The following is a 16988-nucleotide window of genomic DNA, read 5'->3' as shown; positions in this document are numbered from 1 at the left end:
GGGATTTCGGGACTTAGTCTCATTTTATCACATTTTGAGCCCTAGACTTGGTGGGAGGCGATTCTTGGAGGGGATTTTCACACATAGCTATTGGGTAAGTGATTTCACTCAATTTTAATATTATAACTTGATTTCTTATGGATTTTAACATCAAAATCATGGAATTTGGAAGAAAAATTTGGGAATTTTTTACAATGTTTTAAAAAATGAAAATTTGAGATTTGAGAATCGATTTGGACTTTGATTTAAAAATCAATCATATATTTGGACTTGTGGGGTTATGTGTAGTCGAGATCTACCTCTCGACTAGGGTTTTGATCGGATGAGCACAAGGTTGGCTTTTGTTTACTTTTGGGAATTGGGTAAAGATTGCAAATTTATTAATTTAAATTGATTCCTTTTGCATTTTCTAATGTTATCGAGTCGTTTTTGGCTAGATTTGAGTCAGGAAGAAGAGATTTCTAAAGGAAAGGCTATTTTTAAGTATTGATTTGGCTTGTTTGAGGTAAGTGTCTTGCCTAGCTTTGGTTGAAGAAATTTTTTCTACTAATTGATATTGTTTACTACATGCGAGGATGATTTATATATGAGGTGACGAGCGTATATACATGTGCCATGGGTATTCATGCTCGGTGTAGATTGTAACTTACTCTATGCCTTATTTGGTTGTGTGTTTTACTTGATTCCATGTATTATTAAATTAATCAACTTTGCGAGTATTATAAACCATATTAGAGAACGTTGAGGCTATTGGTACCTTAGGTTGAACATGATGAGCAAATTTTGAGACTTATGCCATATTTTCCTAAGATAGATACACGTAGGTTATGAACACACATCCGGACTTGTTCTTGTAATATGCCTTGATTGGTACGTGTACACTCCATGATACATATGTGATCCTTTGTATGATTACTTGAACTTGGTCGCTATACTTGATTTAACAATAGTCATGCTTTATCCGCACTTATGTTGTTATCATGTCCTTGTGCGCTTTATTGATGAGTTATGAGAATGTTACTCTTGATAATTAATTGTTATCTTGCATTATTGTGATGATTATGGTACATATGGTCATGTTGTGTGGAATGATTGTAGATGCACATGCGGCGATATAAGGGAGGCATTTCATTTGTCATGTGCATGCGGTGAGATAAATGTGGCTAGATGCGCATGCAGCGACATAAGGGAGGCTTTTTATTGTGACGTGCATGCTGCAAGATAAGGATGGCTTATGTGCATGCAACGACATAAGGGAGGCATTTCATTGTGATGTGCATGCGATGACATAAGGGTGGAAATATGGGGATGTTATGTGATAGCCTAGGGGAGAATTCTATTGATTATGTTTGTCTGGTGGTACAAAAAGGGGCATTCTTATTTCTGCTCATGACTTCTTTATGTGTGTCATGTATTTTTTTTTACATAATTTGATGCGTTGTTTTTAACATGCTAATCAATGCCTCTATTATTACTTGATGATTTGGCTGCCAAGATGGATTTACCTACATGGAGTTGATATCTCATATTTTGTTGAGTCGTTGGTGGCATATTGGTTTGACGAAATGAGGAAGTTTCCATCATGCATTAACATATTTGATTCTTGATAAGTTTTCTTCAATGTGTTATTTGGAAATTGCTATGGAATCAGATTACAATGTGGCACGAGGTCCTTGTCGTGCGATGGTGATTGATAATATGGGCACGAGGTGCTATATGGGTGAGATTCTATTTGATGACTTGTATTGAATTGTTATCACTTGTTCTGGATAGATTTTAGTTAATGTTTTTACACTCCGTATTTTGTTGTCAATCTTTGATATATTACACATGTTATCTGACAAGTGAGTATCTTTTGACTTAAAAACCTCGTCACTACTTCTCTGAGGTTAGTCAAGATACTTACTAAATACATGGGGTCGTTTATACTCATACTATACTTCTGCACCTTGCATACAAATTTTGGAGATGAGTAGTTGTGAAGACGGAGCTTTGCATTGGAGATATACAAGCGTAACAGATTCATGCTACCCTTTTGTTCATGGTATCTTAGGATTTCATTTTTGTTTATGTATTTTTCAAACAAATGTTGTATTTATTCATTTCACCAGCTTTGTAAATCCAAATTGTAGAAGCTTATGACTTGTACTACCAGTCCTTGAAGTAGTTGTATTAAAGTTTTTGTGGTCTTATTTATAATATTAATGATTTTTCATTGTAGTAGTAACTTATATAGTTTGGCTTACCTAGTGGGTTGGGTTAGGTGCCATCACGACATTAGTGGGATTTTGGGTCGTGACAAGTTGGTATCAGAGCTCTAGGTTCATAGGTTCTACTAGTCATGAGCAAGTGTCTAATGAGTCCTGTGGATTGGTATGATGACGTCCATACTTATCTTCGAGAGGCTACAGGACATCTAGGAAACTTCCCACATTTCTTTCCTTATCGTGCGACTTTGTTTCATCTTGAAGTTTATACCTTTGATTTCCTTCCATTCATTCGTATGTGATATTGAGCACTCGATATCAATGGTGCACCGACGACTCATGGTTATGCGGATGGGATGCGAAGAGCTGTGGATACTTGATCAGCGTCTCGATGTGTTGTATAGTTTTGAGAAGTGGGTGTGTCGATGGATCTTTCGGTTGTTCATTTGAGGAATGAAATTGATTCTTATTTCTTGTTGAAGAGTGTAGACTTAGGAGGATTAATTGGTTGCCTAGTTGTTGTGACCATGGTAGGGTCATGGGAAGATGTTGATTTGAGGCTAGCCATTGGGTTATCTCCTGCGAGAAGATTTGAGGTTGTGCGTTTCGTATGAGGCATTTTGGAGCACTTGAGGAAGTTGGCTTGACTATCACATGGATGAGTATGCACTTGACAGAAACATTTTGAGTATTTTATGACTAGTGTTACATGAGTTTATGAAGTATCTAGTTAGTTAGCAGTGCGGGATCGGAGAAGTGATGAAGGAAGGATATTGTGGGTTGTAGATGATGTGTTCTATGGCTTCTAGCCAAGTGGGGGAGTCTTCTATCGACGATCGGATTCCATGGTCATGCGTTATATTAGTTCTTGGACTACGATGTGCTTGTAGATTGGCTATGATTTGAGAAAGATTTCATTGAGGATGATTTAGAGTAGTGGATCGGTTGGATGTATTATGCACTACAACTTATGGAAATATAAATGTCTTTGGATGATTCAGATTTGATACTCGTCGTGGATGTAGTGTGCTAGAAAAAGGAATCGCTTGGTTGCTTCTTTCGTATATTCATGTACTGGTGGATCGCGGGTCGTTTGATGCATATTGGTTGTGTATCGAAGATTGGAGTAGAGTGGATGACTATTGAAAAGATTCTAACGAGTTTAAGATTCACATGTGCCATTAAAGGGTTTTCGAATTTGTGTATGGCTGGGATTGGAGATTTGAATTTGATGGCGGTGAGACTTGCGGTACTTCTATATCATTATTGCTTCTACATTGCGGTATTAGAAAGGTGAAAGGAACAGCTTTGGATTCATTAAAAGGTTCTTCAACGCAGGCATTATCATATTGAGGTACTCTTGTTTCAGCAGTCCACGTGACTTGATGAATTTAGAGGGATTTAGTTTTAATGATTTGATTATATGCACATGGGTACCAAAGAGTTTTTCAATGGTTTAGCCACGACTTGCGGTTGATGTACTCTATAGGCATAGGGAGTTTGTTACATGTTGTAATTTGTTCTACGAGATTGAGTTAGTGGAAGATTTTCAGTTGATGGGATGTCTATCCTACATGTGACTTAGAGTTGAGAATGGAATCATCGTGTTTTCATATGATAGCAGGATAGAGGTGATACGCCATATGGGATTGAGATTTCATGGGCAAGGTTGTGGTTCGATCTTGAAAGGAAGGTCATGAGTTCTAGACGGCATGGGAGATTTCAGATGTTTAGAGGATGTTAGTACTACATGGTATTGCCTAAGAAGGGTGTGCGTGTTAGGAGACACATTGTGTTTTTAACTGAAAGGTGCTCGATTAGCATTACAGCAATCCCCTAGATGTTGGATGTTGATGTTCGGGTTTTTGCTACGCGGCGCAGAAGATTTATGTGAGTTTTTTCTGTGAGATGATTGTGTGTGAGTGATATGTCAATTATTGAGTGGTGGAGCTGGGATCAGATATGGAGATTCTTGTATTCTTGAGGTTTAGAGACTGGATGTTCTCAGAGGCAGACTATTCCTTGGTTGTGGACTGTGAAGATATGCTAAGAGTTAGACAATTGATGGTATGTGTTATGAATAGGTTACTATGGACTTTTAAAAGGTTAGCTACCTATTTGTGGATGTTCGGAGTTGATTTGGGGGCTCATTGGTAGGCCTAATAAGAATGTGTATTCTACATCGGATCAGGCTTGCTTACTCTTGCGCAACATTTACTGTGGGCATATCATCGGGCAGAATGAATGTTATTTCTGCCCTGATTTGTTTCATATGTTTCTCTCTTATGCAATGACAGATTGTGAGACTACTTGGCTTTTCACCTGCCTGAAATGATTCCGTTTAGGACTTGTGGCGAGATTCGAGTGAGATGTCTCTTGGGATGTTGAATTTTTTGTTGCGCCTTGGTTATAGTTTTCCTGTTTGGGGTATATTGTGCTATCCATTTCTCTATGGTTATGGTAATGCATTTTGTGTGTTTGTTATTGGTACACATGTGGTTGTTGATTGTGAGCATTATGGCTCGATGAGTATTTCATGTAGATCGGTATGTTTGAATCGGGTCAAGCACCATATCAGAGTTACATTGATATATGATCTTTGTGATTGCTTCATCTATTTTGCTTCTCCCTTATGAGATGGGTTCATAGCGTTGTGCTTTGTGGTGGTATCGGTTGAACTTGTTGGGTGGTTCTCTTATTTGGCTCTCCTTCTATCTCTGGTTATATTTGAGTTGTTGCTTGCTGGAGGCACAGATTGCATCATGTGTGTCTAGGTGGAATTTTGGGTAAACAGTCTCGGATTCATGTTTTAATGACCCCAATATATTCGTATGGTGATTTTAGACATAGGCATATCTCTGGATTGCGATTTGGAGGTTCGTAGCTTGATTTGGTTCTTTTTGGTGAAAGTTGGCAATTTGAAAGCTTAGAAATTTCCTAAGTTTAACCACTGGTTGACTTTGTGGCTGTAATGTTCGGATTTTGGTTTTGGGACTTGGAATATGTCCATTTTGTCATTTGGAACTTGTATTCAAAGTTTGGTGTTGTTCTAATGTAAGGTCCCGTAAAATTTTACCAAAACCCGAAAATTCGTGGTGTCGCACTATGCGGCCGCAGATCTACTCTAAGAGTAGCAGAATGGACGCAGAGTGAAGCAGAAAACTGGCATGTTTGGATGGTATTGTGCGGTCAATTATGCGATCGCAAAATCGTTTCACGGGCCGCACATTGACCTCGGAACCAACATGAAAATTTCTCGGAGGGAGGTTCTACTGTGCATTATGCGACCACAGAACAGGTCTGCGGACCGCAGAATGGCCGCAGAGTGGGGCAGAACTGCCCAGTTCCGAAGGGCCATTTTGCGGTCCATTTTGCGGGCCGCAAAAGCATTATGCGGTCACATATGCGACCGCAGAAGGCGTTTCGGAGCTTCATTTTTCTGGTTTTATAAACCCGACCCCACTCTTATAAAACATTGTTAAGGGTCATTTTAAAAGGTTCAAACTTACATTTTAGAGAGAGAGGAGGAGTTCTAAGTCATTTAATCATCAATCTTTGCTCAAACCTTGAAGATATCTCTAGGGTAACTCACAAGGTCTTCAACCAAAAGGTAAGATTCTACACCCTAACCCTTAATTTCGAAATTTAACTAAAAATGGGTAATTAGTAAAGCAATTTATAGGTGTGGGAGTTGTTTATTTTACATGCATGTACCATATAGGGTAGTGGAACGATTGTTGAGCTCTTCTGGGGGAACTTTGGGTAGTGGGGTGAAAGAACCCACCGTAGGAGGACCTTAAAACCTTATTGCATGCCTAGTGTTTGGTAAAGTGATCCAATGAGCTGATACCATGAATATTTTCCTAATTTTTGTTCAATTTTGCTATGTCTCTAAATAGATCGAAGTTGCTAGGATTTTTGGAACTGTGTAGTGAATTAAGGGAAGCTCTTTCGAGGTATGAAGGCTAAACTCTTCTTCTAGTATCAGAATTCCCGAACCCTTGTAAAATTCTATCATGTGTAGTCGAACTTGAAACGCTATTGATGTGGGATGTTCAAGTTAGTAAATTGATTCTCAAATTGCATAACGTATCCGAACCCTCGTGTGTTAAAGATTGTCTATTGTGACCTAATTATGTTATACCCTTTGTGGGATGAAGGTATTGTATGAAATCAATGTGATTAAGCACTTGTTTCTCATATAATGAAACCATATGAACTTACACTGCTAAGGCCAAATGTGCCAAATGGTTGATTTAAAAGGGAACTCTTTTGTACAAACTATTATAGTTTTGGGACCCTAAATTGTGGTATTGTGAATACACCTCCACCCGCATGTTTTGGGGTGAGGCGGCGGGGCCGCTTTGTGTAGTGTTGTGATATTGTGAGTACACCTCCACCTGCATATATTGGGGTGAGGCGGCGGGGCCGCTTTGTGTAGTGTTGTGGTATTGTGAGTACACCCCCACCCGTATACATTGGGGTGAGGCGGCGGGACCGCTTTGTGTAAAGTTTCTGGTATTTTGATTGCACCTCCACCCGCATACATTGGGGTGAGGCGGAAGAGCCGCTCTATGTAAAGAGAGTTGTAAAGGATCCCCAACTTGAAATTTATATATGTTATTGAAAGCTCTTAATAAATTTGTTGTGGCTTTAACGGCTAATTAAGCCTTTAATTGTTAACATAATTCATTATAATTCATGTTGCATTTTCAAGTCCTTGAATAGGTGTTTGGTTTTCATACTAGTACTATTCGACATACACTAACGTCCCTTTTTCTGGGGGCGCTGCATCTTTAATGGATGCAAATGGTTCCATAGCGAAAGACATTGACCAGTGATAGCAGTACACTCTTCTCTCGGCTGACTTGGTGAGCCCCACTTCTTTCCGGGGTTGTGCATCTTTTGTTCCGTGTGAATTATGTTTTGAGGTATAGCCGGAGCTTTATTGCCGGCACTATCATTGTACTCTTTTATATCTATTAGAGGCTTCGTAGACATAGTGTGGGTGGTGTATTAGCATGGGTTGTGTATTAGTGTGGGAAAGTTAAACTAAAGATGTCGTACTTGTATCTCATGCTTCCACTGTAAAACTATGGTTGTGAAATGCATCATTTTGGAGACTTATAAATGAAGTATCTAATTGTGATGGAACTAGTGTTGTTCATGAACCCTCGTGGTATTAATTAATGAAGTTTATATTCTCTTTATTTATGGGTGAGTTGGGTAGAAGGAAATCCAGCAGGCTTGCTCGACCGAGTTTTCTCGGTTGAGCACTGGTCGCGCTCCCTGAAGTCGGGGCGTGACATCTAAGTTGGTTTGGTAGGAAGCGGACGCTTGGTTGTGATATAGAATTTCTTGAGTTTCATTGTGAATTCGATGCATTTTGGTGTTCGATTCATGGTTCTGGACATAATTTTGGTGTTTTGAGCTCGTAAGTTAGTTCGTATGATGTTTCTAGACTTGTATGGATGTTTGGTGTGGAGCCCCAGGGGGTCGGGTGAGTTTTAGACGTGTTTTGCATTGAATTCAGTTTTGATGGTGCTGCAAGTCTCGCAAATGCAAGAATCAGTTCGCATTTGCGGTCCTCACATTTGCGAGGTACATGTCGCAATTATGATGGTAGGCTGGGGTGGCAGGCTTCGCATTGGCGAAGCCAGCCTCACAATTGCAAAGGGGGGTCTGGGCAGGGGCAGATCGCATTAGCAATCAATTAGTCGCTTTTGCGACTTTAGCTAGCTTTGCAAATGCGAAGTGTATGGTCGCATTTTTGAATCATCCTGGGGCAGACATGCTTCGCTTTTCCTATGCCTGGGTTGCATTTTCGGAGGTCGCATTTGCGAGCCCCTGGTAGCAACTGCGACATCTACACCTGGGTTAATAGATGGAATTTCGGGACTTAGTCTCATTTTAATACATTTTGAGCCATAGACTTGGTGGGAGGCGATTCTTGGAGGAGATTTCACACATAGCTATTGGGTAAGTAATTTCACTCAATTTTGATATTATAACTTGATTTCTTATGGATTTTAACATTAAAATCATGGAAGTTGGAAGATATTTTTTGGGATTTTTGACTATGTTTTTAAAAAATTGAGATTTGAGAATCGATTTGGACTCGGATTTTGAAACCAATCATATATTTGGACTTGTGGGGTTATGGGTAGTCGAGATCTACCCCTCGACTTGGATTTTTGACGGGGCGGGCCCGGGGTTGATTTTTGTTGACTTTTGGGAATTGCGTAAAGATTGCGACTTTATTAATTGAAATTGATTCCTTTTTCATTTTTTGATGTTATCGAATCATTTTGGGCAAGATTTGAGCCAGGCTGAGGTGATTTCTATGGGAAAGGCTATTTTTTAGTATTGATTTGGCTTGTTTTAGGTAAGTGTCTTGCCTAGGTTTGGTTGAGAAAAATTTTCCTACTAATTGATATTGTTTGCTACATGCGGGGTGATGTATGTCACGCCCCGAACCTAGGAGCGATACAAGCACCCAGTGCCTCACCTAACCTGGCGTACCAAATTGCGACTAAGGGACTCTGAGCACATAATGTCATACTTTGGCCATGGGGCCACCTTGCAAGACAATTTGCGAAGCAAAATATAAAACTGAATGGAAACTAGCGCTAACTAAACATCAATATAAAGCTAGGCTGAAAAGGCCGTCATAGCTATTACAGCTGACAAACCACCAAATTATACATACCAGGCCTACAAACCCAACATACTGCACTAACCAATAGGATATGTCTACAAGCCTCTACTGATAGATGTACTATGATCGAAACACGGCCCCGACCTACCCATAACATATATACAGATATACATAAGATGTACACAAAAACTCTAGACCTGGCAACTCCGAAAAACGTGGAGCTTACCGATCAGGCTGAACTCGGGAAATACCTACTGAGGAGGTCTACCCGTCTGTCTGTCTGAACCTGCACGCATGAAATGCAGCACCCCCAGAAAAGGGACGTCAGTACGAAATAATGTACCGAGTATTTAAGGCAATAAAATAACTGAAAGCTGAAACTGAACTGATAATATGATAACTGAAATTAACTGGGAGTCAAAGATGGTCTGGAGGTATACTTACCTGCTGATACTGACTCAACTCTCTCAATATATTAAGTAAAATAAATGTCCGGCCCTATAAGGCTCGGTACGTGTAAATGCTCGGCCGTAGTAGGCTCACTCATAGGCGCTCGGCCATACTGGGCTCTATATCTCGGCCATCCTGGGCTCGCTCATAGGCGCTCGGCCACAGTAGGCTCGGTATATATAACTTACCATCTGATCAGAGGTTGCCCAATAGGGGCCTGCCCACCGATTATAGCTCGATGGTGGTGAAAATAGTGTAATACTGTATATATATATAGACCCTCTGCTCTCTTGACTGAATAAAGACAAAACTAAACTGAATATGAAGTCCCGATAAGGAATAATATTGTAACTTATGAGACTAGAATAATGTGAATAAATTCATGAATACGAACTTCTCTTTATGTCTCATTATTAACACATGTAGCTACGAGATCATGCCAAAATGAAGGAAGGGCTTAGCCTTAACATACCTTATCACAATCTTTCCAATCACCAAGTTGAACTCACCTCTTTGCACCTTAATCTACAAGAATGATAATAATACTATCGTTAAGTTACGAAAGGTACAACTATCGCACAACGAACGACAAACTTATTTTGTATTAAAACGGGCAGCATCTCCCCTATAATCCTTACTTCCTCCAAATTCAAGATAACACCAACAATACAAGAACAGAACAATAACAACATATATACATCATTTTCCAGCCCTATATACACCATCAAATACTACAAAACAGCCCAACACACCCCAATCTCTTCGTACACAAAACGACCACCGTAGTAGTGTCAAACGACCCGAAAATGTTATGACGAACGACCAGCCAACCACCCTACATTTATATGGTGTTTATAAACCCCCTTCCTCCTCCAAAACTCCACAAAATAGTAGTAAAACACGCAGCCCAACAGCAACACAAAACAGTCCACAAAACAGTCCGCTACAAGTGAATAACTCTAACTCACGGCTTCCGATCACCGTCCCGTGAGTTCTTACAAGTATAGAACGACTTACCATGAATTTACAGAAGAAAAATTGGATGAAAGAGAGCCGTAAACTCACCTTATTTTTTGGATTACTCAGCTCTTATCTTGGTTCTTCAAACTCTAGGTTTTACCTCCAATTAGAACTTGAAAGGGAGAGAAAATCAATTAGGGTTTGTGGAAAATTTTTGGGAGGATTCTTTGCAGAGCTTATGTCTGGTTATTATGCTCTATTTTAAGTCTAATATATGAAGAAAATAGGCCCTTAAAAGGCCTCTTTGGACGACCCGAAATGGCCCATTTTTGGGCTTTCATTTAAGCAAGTAGGTGACACACCTACTTGTCACCTAGCAGCTTGTGCAGTATCGCACAAATGCCCATATCTTTCTACTCCAATATCGTATTGACAAACGGTTTAATGCGTTGGAAACTAGACTCATATATATTTAATTTGATGGGTGGAACACCCCATAACTCTAAGTATATTGGGAGAAAATCGCAGTTACATTTGACCCAAAGTTTCAGTAAAACTTATGAATGTAACTTGTGATGACTTTCATCGACTTTTGTTCCACAACTCGCTTGACTTCAAAACATAACACACGGATGTCATACAACTAATATAAATCATAACATAATCTCCTTATCATGTTAATCACCCTAGTCTCACCCCAAAGGTACATGTTATAACATTTCCAACTTGTCGACTTTCGACGAAACATTATTTTATTTAATTTCTTTAGCTTCTGAACTGTCCAACCCTCTTTGTACTTGTTGTTCATGATCTTCAATATTTGTAACCTCAGAGGTAACATGATTAACTTACTTTATATACTTTTAAATATTATCTCATTTTTGGTCCTACATTAGTTTGCTTACAACACATTTTTACGTACGAAAATATAGGGTGTAACATCACTCCCCCCTTGTGAACATTCGTCCTCGAATGTTTACTCTTAGAGACTTTGGAAAATTTTGCCAAAGTATCCTTCGTACACTAGGTTAAAACCAACCTGCACGTAGCCAGAAACATACTATGCATGCCACACATGGCCAATCTTTATAAATAGCAGCAATTTGCCTCACCGACCGTAAATCATAAATATTGAAAGTGAAAAATAAAAGCTTACCTGATGACCTGCTAGCCTACATAGAGCTATGTTGTAGCATCCCATCTCGAACCATATCTTCAGTTTGAAATAGGTGGGGGTATTTAGACTTCATTTCTTTCTCCGATTCCCACGTCATCTCTTCTACATTCTTGCTCCTCCATAAAACCTTCACAGAAGCTACCTCCTTATTTCGTAGCTTGCGGATTTGTCGGTCTAGGATGGCAACTGGAATTTCCTCGTATGACAAGTCCTCTGTAATCTGTACATCATCTGTGGGCACCACTCGGGTAGGATCGCCAATGCACTTCTGTAGCATAGATACGTGAAAAATCGGATGGACAGACTCCAATTCTGAGGGCAACTCTAACTCATAAGCTACTTGGCCCACTCTCCGAATGATCCTATAAGGCCTAATATACCGTGGGCTAAGCTTGCCTTTCTTGCCAAACCTCATCACGCCATTCATAGGTGATACCTTTAAGAATACCCAGTCATTAATCCTGAACTCTAAGTCTCGTCGCCGCACGTCAGAATATGACTTCTGACGACTCTGAGCTGTCAACAGTCGCTCCCGGATAACCTTTACTTTCTCTATGGCCTGCTGAACTAGGTCTGGCCCATGTAACCCAGATTCTCCAACATCAAACCACCCTATAGGAGATTTGCACTTACGCCCATACAAAGCCTCGTACGGAGCCATCTGGATACTGGAGTGTTAACTGTTATTATATGCAAACTCGATAAGAGGTAGATGTTCATCCCAACTTCTTTTAAAATCCAACACACTTACTCGTAACATATCTCGAGCGTCTGAATTGTGCGCTCGGCTTGTCCATCAGTTTGTGGATGAAAAGCTGTGCTGAGATTCACCTGAGTCCCTAGACCTCTCTGAAATGACCTCCAAAAATGTGTTGTACACTGAGCCCCACGGTCAGATATAATAGAAACTGGTACTCCGTGTAGCCGCACTATCTCCTTAATATATAACTTTGCATAATCTTCTGCTGTATATGTAGATCTGACCAGTAAGAAGTGTGCTGATTTCGTGAGCCTATCGACTATCACCCATATGGAATCGAACTTACGATTAGAACGAGGTAAACCCGTGATAAAGTCCATGTTTATCGCCTCCCATTTCCATGTCGGGATCTCTATAGTTTGCATTAGCCCTCCAGGCTTCTGGTGCTCTATCTTCACTTGCTGGCAACTAGTACATTGGGCGACAAACTCAGCAATATTCTTCTTCATATCATTCCACCAGTACACATCCTTAATGTCATGATACATCTTCGTCGACCCAGGATGGATGGAATACCATGAATAATGTGCCTCTGACATAATCCTGTCTCGTAGCCCTGCTACATCTGGAACACACAAATGACCCCTATATCTGAGAACCCCATCTCCCTTTAGCTCTAACAGTGGCTTCTTCTGCTGCGGAACTCGCTCTCTCAGCTCGACCAACTCTGGGTCCTCGTACTGCCTTTCCTTGACTTCCGCTATGAGGGATGATTTTGTAGTGTTTTGGAGTACAACTCCACCATCCTCAGAATCTACTAACCGAACCCCCAACGAAGACAATTGATGAATCTCTCTAGCTAATTGTCTTTTCTTGGGCTCTACATGTGCTAAGCTACCCATAGATCGGCGACTTAAGGCATCTGCTACAACATTAGCTTTCCCTGGATGGTAGAGAATGTTAACATCGTAATCTTTCAATAACTCAAGCCATCGCCTCTGTCGCAAATTCAACTCTTTCTGCTTGAAGATATATTGTAGGCTTTTATGATCAGTAAATACATCAACATGAACACCATATAAATAATGCCGCCATATCTTAAGTGCATGGACAACCGCAGCTAACTAGAGGTCGTGGGTCGGATAATTCCTCTCGTGCTTCCTCAACTGCCTTGAAGCATATGCAATTACCTTCCCATGTTTCATCAGGACACATCCTAACCCGACACCTGATGCATCACAATACACGGCATAACCCTCTAGACCCTCTGGAAGTGTTAGAACTGGAGCTGAGGTCAACCTGTTCTTAAGCTCTTGGAAACTACGCTCGCAAGCCTCTGTCCATTTAAACTTAGTTTCTTTCTGTAACTTCGGCAATGGTGAAGAAAGGGAAGAAAAACCCTCTACGAACCTCTGATAGTATCCTGCTAAGCCTAGAAAGCTACGAACCTCTGTCGGAGTGGTAGGTCTAGGCCAAGATTTCACGGCCTCAATCTTCTGAGTGTCCACCTTTATCCCTTCATCTGATACAATATGCCCCAAGAATGCTACAGACTTCAACCAGAACTCACATTTAGAAAACTTAGCATACAACTTACGATCACGGAGGGTTTGGAGTACCGCTCGCAGGTGGTCCGTATGCTCATCCTCTGAACGGGAATAAACCAGAATATCATCAATAAATACTATCACGAACAGATCTAAAAATGGTCGGAATAGGCTATTCATCAAGTCCATAAATACAGCGGGTGCATTAGTCAACCCGAAGGACATGACAAGGAACTCGAAGTGGCCATATCGGGTCCTGAAGGCTGTCTTCGGAATATCTTTTTCCCGAACTCTGACCTGGTGGTACCCCGACCTCAAATCTATCTTTGAAAAGCATCTAGCCCCCTGCAACTGATCAAACAAGTCATCGATCCTTGGAAGTGGATACTTATTCTTAATAGTTACCTTGTTCAGCTGCCTATAATCGATACACATCCTCAGCGAGCCGTCTTTCTTCCGCACAAATAGTACTGGTGCACCCCAAGGTGAGGTACTGGGCCTGATGTAACCTTTCTCCAGCAAATCTTTTAACTGCTCCTTCAACTCCTTCAATTCGCCAGGTGCCATTCTATACGGAGGGACGGATATTGGTTGAGTTCCTGGAAGCAAATCGATGCTAAAATCAATCTCTCGCTCTGGAGGAATACCTGGAAGCTCATCTGGAAACACATCTGCATACTCTTTGACTATGGGAATAGACTGAAGTGTAGGTATCTCAGCATCTGCATCTCTAACTCGCACAATATGATAAATGCACCCTTTTGCGATCATTTTCCTCGCCTTCAGATAGGAAATAAACCTACCTCTAGGTGTTGGTGTATTACCTACCCATTCAAGGACTGGCTCACCCGGAAAATGAAATCTGGCTGCCTTTGCTCGGCAATCAACTGTGGCATAGCAAGCTGCCAACCAGTCCATGCCCATGATAGCATCAAAATCCATCATCTCTAGCTCAACTAGGTCAGCTGAGGTCTGACGACTACAAATTGTCACCGTACAACCTCGGTAAACCCGTCTAGCAATAATCGATTCTCTGACCGGTGTAGATACCGCAAAAGGATCACTTAGTATTTCAGGCACTATACCAAACTTCCTCGCGACAAATGGGGTAATATACGATAAAGTAGATCCTGGGTCTATCAAAGCATAAGCATCGTGAGAGCAAATGGTTAATATACCTGTCACAATGTCTGGTGAAGACTCCTGGTCCTGTCGACCCGCTAAAGCATAGATACGGTTCTGATTACCACTTGAACTGGAACCTCTACCTCTGCCCCGACCTCTACCAGCCGAAGACTGAGACTCGCGCCCTGAAGGATGCACGGACATAGATGATCCTGTTGCTGAACTCGCTGGTTGTGCCATTCCCCCCGAATCTCTATTTGGGCAATCTCGCATCATATGCCCTGGACGCCCACATGTATAACAAGCATCAGAACCTGCTCGGCATTGGCCCAAGTGTCCTCTACCACAGATGTCACACCGTGGAGGAAATGACCATGTCTGCGCAGATCCTCACTGTCGCTGCAAACCCGATGCCCGTGAGCTCTCACCTGGTCCTGACTAATTATAGCGGTCATACCTGTAACCCTGTAACTGAGGTGGCGGAGGCCTAGGTGGCCGTCTGAAGTACTGGGTCCTATAACTACCCTGATATTGCTCCTGAGACCTTGGAAATCTCATCCTCTTACGTTGCCCTTGCTCAGCCCTTTCTGTACCCTGCTGCCGACGCCTACCCCTTTCTATATTCTGGGCGAATGCCTGAATCCGGGAGATATCCTTACTATCCTGCAATGCAGCGGTGGCACATGCCTCGGTTAACTCTGGGGCTAACCCTGCTATAAACCTGTGAATCTTGTCCCGCATAGTAGCAACTATGGATGGTGCATATTTGGCCAATGAGTCAAAACGGAGACTATACTCTCGAACACTCATATTACCCTGCTTGAGGGCTAGAAACTGATCGACTCGAGCCTGTCGGATCTCCCATGGTAAGTACTGGTCAAGGAAGGCATCTGAAAAATTCTCCCAAATAGCTGGAGGTGCATCACGTCCCCTGGACCTCTCCCATCCCTCATACCAAAGGATGGCTATATCTCGGAGTCGAAAAGCTGCTAGCTCAACTGCCTCTTTCTCCGTGGCATGCATAACACGAAAGATCCTGTGAAGCTGATCTATGAAATCCTGCGGGTCCTCCCTCTGATCTGTCCCCGTGAACTCTGGGGGACTCAAAGCAATAAACTCTCGGACCCTTGAACTCCCAGACCCCTCAGAAGTTCCTGCACTAGCTGATGCCCTAGCCTGTTGCTGGGTAGCTACCAACTGTGTCAACAAATGCACCGCACTCCTCAAGTCCTGATCTGATGGAAGTGGAGGGGGAACTGGATGTGCGGTTTCCCTAGGAATCTCCGTAGTTGGTGGAGGAGCCGGTAATGGCTGAGTAGGGGTCTCACCTTGAGCCTCAGACTGGGCCCCATCTACTGGGGGTACCCTGCTGGTCCCCTCACCTACTGCTGTATCTCTCCTCTGGCTAGCCGTAGTCTTCCTAGTCACCGTCATCTGTGCATGCAAACACCAACACATAAGTTTAATTCAAATTTCCTATAACTCAGTTCTGTAGCACGATTTAGATTTCAAAGAAGGGTAACCAACTCCTAAATGCCCTGTAGTGCCCTGCTTATATAATGTGGTGCACAACACATCTATAAACAAGACCCTACTAGACACGGCTTGTAGACTCCCTAGGACAGAACTGCTCTGATACCAAGTTTGTCACGCCCTGAATCTAGGAGCGATACAAGCACCCGGTGCCTCACCTAACCTGGCGTACCAAATTGCGACAAAGGGACTCTGAGCACATAATGTCATACTTTGGCCATGGGGCCACCTTGCAAGACAATTTGCGAAGCAAAATATAAAACTGAATGGAAACTAGCGCTAACTAAACATCAATATAAAGCTAGGCTGAAAAGGCCGTCATAGCTATTACAGCTGACAAACCACCAAATTATACATACCAGGCCTACAAACCCAACATACTGCACTAACCAACAGGATATGTCTACAAGCCTCTACTGATAGATGTACTATGATCGGAACAGGGCCCCGACCTACCCATAACATATATACAGATATACATAAGATGTACACAAAAACTCTAGACCTGGCAACTCCGAAAGACGTGGAGCTTACCGATCAGGCTGAACTCGGGAAACACCTACTGAGGAGGTCTACCCGTCTATCTGTCTGAACCTGCACGCATGAAATACAGCGCCCCCAGAAAAGGGAC

This window comes from Nicotiana tomentosiformis, chromosome 2 (genome assembly GCF_000390325.3).
Source record: "Nicotiana tomentosiformis chromosome 2, ASM39032v3, whole genome shotgun sequence".
NCBI lineage: Eukaryota > Viridiplantae > Streptophyta > Magnoliopsida > Solanales > Solanaceae > Nicotiana > Nicotiana tomentosiformis.
The sequence above is the reverse complement of the archived record's forward strand: the minus strand, read 5'-3'. Positions refer to the sequence as shown.